This window comes from Nerophis lumbriciformis, linkage group LG26 (assembly GCF_033978685.3).
Source record: "Nerophis lumbriciformis linkage group LG26, RoL_Nlum_v2.1, whole genome shotgun sequence".
Taxonomy (NCBI): domain Eukaryota; kingdom Metazoa; phylum Chordata; class Actinopteri; order Syngnathiformes; family Syngnathidae; genus Nerophis; species Nerophis lumbriciformis.
The window spans coordinates 21,030,745-21,037,140 of NC_084573.2; positions in this window are offsets into that span (position 1 = coordinate 21,030,745).

Genomic DNA, 6,396 nt, shown 5'->3' on the forward strand with positions numbered 1-6,396 from the left:
GATCTTGGATCAGCATATTTGCACTGTAGAGTGCTCCTGTCCAATAAATGATCTTTGATTTGTGTTTTGTAACATGTATTTAAAAACAGCAGAGTGCTCCTGTCACAGAGAGGATCTTTGAACTGCATTTTTCCACAGCACAGTGCTCTTATCAAATACATGATCTTTGATTTGTGTTTTGAAATATGTCTTTTAAAACAGCAGAGCGCTCCTGTCACAGACAGGATCTTTGACCTGCATTTTTCCACATCACAGTGCTCCCGTCAAACAAGATCTTTGATTTGTGTTTTGTAACATGTATTTTAAAACAGCAGAGTGCTCCTGTCACAGAGAGGATCTTTGAACTGCATTTTTCCACAGCACAGTGCTCCTATAAAATACATCTTTGATTTGTGTTTTGAAATATGTATTTAAAAACAGCAGAGTGCTCCTGTCAAATACACGATCTTTGATTTATGTTTTGAAATATGTCTTTTAAAACAGCAGAGTGCTCATGTCACAGAGAGGATCTTTGACCTGCATTTTTCCACATAACAGTGCTCCCGTCAAACAAGATCTTTGATTCGTGTTTTGGAACATGTATTTTAAAACAGCATAATGCTCCTGTTATGTAGAGGATCTTTGATCAGCATTTTTCAAAGTAGAGTGCTCCGGTCGAATAAATTATCTTCGATTTATGTTTTGAAATATGTCTTTTAAAACAGCAGAGTGCTCATGTCACAGAGAGGATCTTCGACCTGCATTTTCCCACAGTACAGTGCTCCCGTCAAACAAGATCTTTGATTAGTGTTTTGTAACATGTATTTAAAAACAGCAGAGTGCTCCTGTCACAGAGAGGATCTTTGACCTGCATTTTTCCACAGTACAGTGCTCCCGTCAAACAAGATCTTTGACTGGTGTTTTGTAACATGTATTTAAAAACAGCAGAGTGCTCCTGTCACAGAGAGGATCTTTGAACTGCATTTTTCCCTAGCACAGTGCTCTTATCAAATACATGATCTTTGATTTGTGTTTTGAAATATGTATTTAAAAACAGCCGAGTGCTCCTGTCACAAAGAGGATCTTTGACCTGCATTTTTCCACAGTATACTGCTCCTATAAATACATGAAACAAGATCTATGATTAGTGTTTTGTAACATGTATTTAAAAACAGCAGAGTGCTCCCATTAAACATGATCTTTGATTTGTGTTTTGAAATATGAATTTTAAAAATACCAAAGTTGCTGTCACGTAGAGAATCTTTGACCAACATTTTACAGTAGTTCCTTAAAAGCAGCAGCGTGCTCCTGGAACATAGATGATCTTGGATCAGCACATTTGCACTGTAGAGTGCTCCTGTCCAATAAATGATCTTTGATTTGTTTTGAAGTGTGTATTTAAAAACAGCAGAGTGCTCTTGTCACAGAGAAGATCTTTGACCTGCATTTTTCCACATCACAGTGCTCCCGTCAAACAAGATCTTTGATTTGTGTTTTGTAACATGTATTTTAAAACAGCAGAATGGTCCTGTCACAGAGAGGATCTTTGAACTGCATTTTTCCACAGCACAGTGCTCCTGTAAATACATGATCTTTGATTTGTGTTTTGAAATATGTCTTTTAAAACAGCAGAGTGCTCATGTCACAGAGAGGATCTTTGACCTGCTTTTTTCCACAGAAAAAGTGCTCCCGTCAAACATGATCTTTGATTTGTGTTTTGTAACATGCATTTTAAAACAACAGAGTGCTCATGTCACAGAGAGGATCTTTGACATGCATTTTTCCACATAATAGTACACCTGTCAAACAAGATCTTTGATTCGTGTTTTGGAACATGTATTTTAAAACAGCATAATGCTCCTGTTATGTAGAGGATCTTTGATCAGCATTTTGCAAAGTAGAGTGCTCCGGTCGAATAAATTATCTTCGATTTGTGTTTTGAAATATGTATTTAAAAACAGCAGAGTGCTCCTGTCAAATACACAATCTTTGATTTATGTTTTGAAATATGTCTTTTAAAACAGCAGAGTGCTCATGTCACATAGAGGATCTTTGACCTGCATTTTGCCACAGCACAGTGATCCCATCAAACAAGATCTTTGATTAGTGTTTTGCAACATGTATTTTAAAACAGCAGAATGCTCCTGTCATTTAGAGGATCTTTGATCAGCATTTTGTACAGTAGATAGCTCCCGTCAAACATTATCTTTGATTCAGGTTTTGAAATATAAAGGTAAACAACAGAGTGCTCCTGTCAAATACACAATCTTTGATTTATGTTTTGAAATATGTCTTTTAAAACAGCAGAGTGCTCATGTCACAGAGAGGATCTTTGACCTGCTTTTTTCCACAGAACAGTGCTGCCAGCAAACATGATCTTTGATTCGTGTTTTGAAATTTCTTTGAAACAGCAGAATGCTTCTGTCATTTAGAGGATATTTTACCTGCATTTTTCCACAGCAAAGAGCTCCCGTCAAACATGATCTTTGATTCATATTTTGAAATATGAATTTAAACAGCAGAGTGCTCCTGTTACAGAGAGGATCTTTGAGCACCATTTTTGCACACAGTGCTCCTGTCAAACATGATCTTTGATTCGTGTTTTGTAACATGTATTTAAAAACAGCAGAGTGCTCCTGTCACAGATAGGATCTTTGACCAGCATTTTTGCACAGCAGAGTGCTCCTGTCAAACATGATCTTTGATACGTGTTGTGAAATATGTATTTAAAAACCACAATGTTGCTTTCGCGTAGAGGACCTTTGACCAACAATTTTACTTTGGATCCTTAAAAGTATCAGCAACCTCCTGTCACATAGATGATCTTGGACAAGCATTTTTGCACGGTATAGTGCTCCTGTCAAATACATGATCTTTGATTTGTTTTGAAACGTGCATTTAAAAACAGGACTGCTCCTGTCAGAGAGGATCTTTGACCTGCATTTTTCCACAGCACAGTGCTGCCATCAAACATGATCTTTGATTTGAGTTTTAAAATATGTATTCAAGATAGGAGAGTGTTCCTAACATTTAGAGGATCTTTGACCTGCATTTTCCACAGCATAGTGCTCCCGTCAGCCATGATCTTTGACTCATGTTTGGAAAAATTAATTATACAGCAGAGTGCTCCTGTCACGGGGAGGATCTTTGACCAGCACTTTTGCAGAGTGCTTCCATCAAACATGATCTTTGATTTGTGTTTTGAAATATTCATTTAAAAACAGCAGAGTGCCCCTGTCATTTATAGGATCTTTGACCAGAATTTTTCCACAGCAGATTGCTCCAGTCAAACATGATCTTTGATTTGTGTTTTGAAATTTGAATTGAAAAACAACAGAGTACTCCTTCCAATGTAGAGGATCTTTGACAAGCATTTTTGCACACCAGTGCTCCCGTCAAAGAAGATATTCGATATATATTTTGAAAATTATATTTAAAAAATGTTACGATCACATAGATGATCTTTGACCAACATCTTTGCTTTGGGTCCTTTAAAGCAGCAGCGTCTTATCACATAGATGATCTTGGACCAACATTTATGCACGGTAGACTTCTCCTGTCATATCCATGATCTTTGATTTGTGTTTTTGAAATCTGTAGTTAAAAACGTGATGGAGCGGATCTTTGACCTGCATTTTGGCACAGCAGAGTGCTACCGTCAAACATGATCTTTGATTTGTGTTTTGAAATATGTATTTAAAAACAACAAAGTTACTGTTACGTAGAGGATCTTTGACCAACATTTTTACAGCAGGTCCCTAAAAGCAGCAGTGTCCTGTCCTATAGATGATCTTGGACAAGCATTTTGCACAGCAGTGGTTCTATCATATACATGATCTTTGATTCCTGTTATGAAATATGTATTTGAAAACAGCAGAGTGCTCCTCTCATGTAGAGAATCTCTGACCAGCATTTTTGCAATGGATAATTAAAAAGTGTTAATGCGATGTAGATGATCTTTGACCAACATTTTTATGGTAGGTACTTAAAAACAGCAGCATGCTCCTGTCACAGAGGATCTTTGATTTGTGTGTTGCTTTTTTTATGTATTTAAACAGCAGCGTCCTGCTGTCATATAGATGATCTTTGAATTGTGTTGTGCAAATATGTATTTTATGCAGCAAGTTATTTAAAACAGCCGATCGCTTCGGTTATGTAGATGATCTGTCAACAGTTTTTCCTTTCAGACAGCAGGGCACTCCTGTTCTATCAAGGATCTTTGACAATGAGGCGCCGACTTGTCCAGGGTGTACACCGCCTTCCGCTCGAATGCAGCTGGGATAGGCTCCAGCCCCCCGGTAGAAAAAGGACGGATGGATTTGTTTGTGCAGTGCTCCTGCCATATAGAGGATCTCTGACCAGCCTTTTTGCAGTGTGTATTTAAAAACAATAGTTTTACTGTCATGTAGAGGCTCTTTGACCAACATTTTACAGTAAGTCCTAAAAATCAGCATGCTCCTGTCATATGGGAGGATCTTGGACCGACATTTTTGCACAGCATAGTGGTCCTGTTAGTAACATTATCTTTGATTTATTCGAAATATGTATTTACAACAGCAGAATGCTCCTGTCATATAGAGGATCTCTGACCCACATTTTTACAGTAGGTCCTTAAAAATGTAGATGATTCTTGACCAGCATTTTTGCCGAACATTATTCAATACAGCAGGGCACTCCTGTCATATATACAAACCCTGTTTCCATATGAGTTGGGAAATTGTGTTAGATGTAAATATAAACGGAATACAATGATTTGCTAATCATTTTCAACCCATATTCAGTTGAATATGCTACAAAGACAACATATTTGATGTTCAAACTGATAAATATATTTTTTTTGCCAAATAATCATTAACTTTAGAATTTGATGCCAGCAACACGTGACAAAGAAGTTGGGAAAGGTGGCAATAAATACTGATAAAGTTGAGGAATGCTCATCAAACACTTATTTGGAACATCCCACTGGTGAACAGGCTAATTGGGAACAGGTGGGTGCCATGATTGGGTAAAAAAGCAGCTTCCATGAAATGCTCAGTCATTCACAAACAAGGATGGGGCGAGGGTCACCACTTTGTCAACAAATGCGTGAGCAAATTGTTGAACAGTTTAAGAAAAACCTTTCTCAAGCAGCTATTGCAAGGAATTTAGGGATTTCACCATCTACGATCCGTAATATCATCAAAGGGTTCAGAGAATCTGGAGAAATCACTGCACGTAAGCAGCTAAGCCCGTGACCTTCGATCCCTCAGGCTGTACTGCATCAACAAGCGACATCAGTGTGTAAAGGATATCACCACATGGGCTCAGGAACACTTCAGAAACCCACTGTCAGTAACTACAGTTGGTCGCTACATCTGTAAGTGCAAGTTGAAACTCTCCTATGCAAGGCGAAAACCGTTTATCAATAACATCCAGAAACGCCGCCGGCTTCGCTGGGCCTGAGCTCATTTAAGATGGACTGATACAAAGTGGAAAAGTGTTATGTGGTCTGACGAGTCCACATTTCAAATTGTTTTCGGAAACTGTGGACGTCGTGTCCTCCGGACCAAAGAGGAAAAGAACCATCCGGATTGTTATAGGCGCAAAGTTGAAAAGCCAGCATCTGTGATGGTATGGGGGTGTATTAGTGCCCAAGACAGGGGTAACTTACACATCTGTGAAGGCGCCATTAATGCTGAAAGGTACATACAGGTTTTGGAGCAAAATATGTTGCCATCCAAGCAACGTTACCATGGACGCCCCTGCTTATTTCAGCAAGACAATGCCAAGCCACGTGTTACATCAACGTGGCTTCATAGTAAAAGAGTGCGGGTACTAGACTGGCCTGCCTGTAGTCCAGACCTGTCTCCCATTGAAAATGTGTGGCGCATTATGAAGCCTAAAATGCCACAACGGAGACCCCCGGACTGTTGAACAACTTAAGCTGTACATCAAGCAAGAATGGAAAGAATTCCACCTGAGAAGCTTAAAAAATGTGTCTCCTCAGTTCCCAAACATTTACCGAGTCTTGTTAAAAGGAAAGGCCATGTAACACAGTGGTGAACATGCCCTTTCCCAACTACTTTGGCACGTGTTGCAGCCATGAAATTCTAAGTTAATTATTAATTGCAAAAAAAAATAAAGTTTATGAGTTTGAACATCAAATATCTTGTCTTTGTAGTACATTCAATTGAATATGGGTTGAAAAAGATTTCAAAATCATTGTATTCCGTTTATATTTAAATCTAACACAATTTCCCAACTCATATGGAAACGGGGTTTGCACAATCTTTGACTAGCATAAACAATGCTTGCTTGAATAAACAGTATTTGGTGAAATACAAAAGTTAAAGTATTGCAGAACCTTTCGTTGACATTAATACAAAGACAGATGAGTAAAAGGATGTGAATAATGTGTACCTTAGGTGAAAAGTGTGT